The sequence below is a fragment of the Sinocyclocheilus grahami genome, unplaced genomic scaffold, assembly GCF_001515645.1.
Source record: "Sinocyclocheilus grahami isolate Dianchi unplaced genomic scaffold, SAMN03320097.WGS_v1.1 scaffold66.1, whole genome shotgun sequence".
Lineage (NCBI taxonomy): Eukaryota > Metazoa > Chordata > Actinopteri > Cypriniformes > Cyprinidae > Sinocyclocheilus > Sinocyclocheilus grahami.
In genome coordinates this window covers 1,676,055-1,677,763 of record NW_015505245.1, presented here as the reverse complement: position 1 = coordinate 1,677,763, position 1,709 = coordinate 1,676,055, and positions in this window count along the sequence as shown.

Below are 1,709 nucleotides of genomic sequence, written 5' to 3'. Positions count from 1 at the left end.
ACAATATTGTCTGATTTTGTTAAATTGTGTAGGTGAAAATATTACCTATAAAGCCACAGAAGAACTGTTGTGCATCTCCTAATAAAACACAATAAGTGTTGGACTTGAAGCAGCACTGCACAGACCGTTCTGTGTGTGACATCAAAGTGCCACGAGAGCGATTAGACAGCATTTAAAAATTGTTGTTTTGATGTAAAAAAAAGTCTTGCTGTTTTGCTTTTTTGTTAAAGCAGTGTTGCTGTTGTAAAGTTATACAGCTACAGTTGTGTTGCTGGGTTTTAAAGCAGGTTTGATTTTTCTTTCTTTCTTATCACTCTGTATTTACAGGATTTCACTGTCCACTCTGTTCAAATGTGGATGAATGGCTACACATAGATGTGTGCACACACTGTCAGAGCTGTGTGAGATCACTACCATCCTGCTTTTGTGGGGGTGGGTAGGGGTGTTAAATAATAGTTTTTTTTGTTTTGTTTTGTTTAGTTTTCCCCATAGGTTTTTAACATTCTAAAAGCTATTTATTCCAAAGATACTACAAGCAAGTCAGTGTATTCAGTAGGTGTAATGTATTCTAAGTTGCTTCAGAGGTATTGCAAGTACTACGTACAACAATAAAACAGTGCATTGACATAAAAAAGGAAATTTACTTTTGGTACTTAAGTACTTTTGAAATCAAGTACTTCTGTACTTTTACTTAAGTAAAAATCTGTCTTTACAACTTGTACTTGTAATGGAGTAATATTTGACCAGCAGTATCTGTACTTTCACTCAAGTAATGGAGTTGTGTCCGCCTCTGATGATTTCTGAGAATTGTTAAAAACGGAGAAATCTGTTTTTGCAAATGAACTCTTCATATATACCTTTGTTCTGAGAGACTTTTTAGGAACTCACCTCATAGATAAAAATGCCAAAAAATAAATAAATAAAATAAAATTTTATATATATATATATATATATATATATATATGAAGAGTTTGGTTCCAAAACGCGATAAACGCCATTTTTGAAAACATTTAGTCAGTATTTTATCTGGTCGGTATTGAAAATACTATTTTTAATTTTACGAAAAATGCGATATCCGCCGTTCCATCTGTCATGTTTTCTCCCTTTTTTCCCAAACCGCGACAAACGCCAGTCTCCCTTTTCTGCAGAATGCAATATATCCGCTCAACCAATCACAGCGCACCATTCCACGCACTGTACACAGTAACAACCAATCACAGCGCACCATTCCACGCACTCTAGACAGTAATGGCGGCGCTTTGAATACACCCGGCATCCTAGTTTTCCCCATCTGTTTTGTACTTTGTGATCAACAAACAAACAAAAAATTAGGGCTGCAAGATAAATCGCATGTGATTGTCATGCGCATCTGGTCAGTAAAGCCGGTTCTGTGATTAATAGTAACTCTCCATCACTTGCATTCAGATGGAGCGGCATTTAATACACAGAGCCGTAGATCACTGCTATATCGCGTTCATAATCGCAGATGAGTCGCATTCGATTATGAACGCGATGTTGCGTATTGTCAGTGTAAGTGTTTTTATTTATGCCATTAATGTTTTTGTTAATACAGCGTATAGCACTAGTCAACTAAATGAATGTAACATGGCAAAGATGAATGCACTTTTGGAAGCTGAATGTAAGGGAAATGTCATTTTGGAATTTCTGTGGTTTAATGTGATATTGTTGTTCATGTATGTTCATGATGA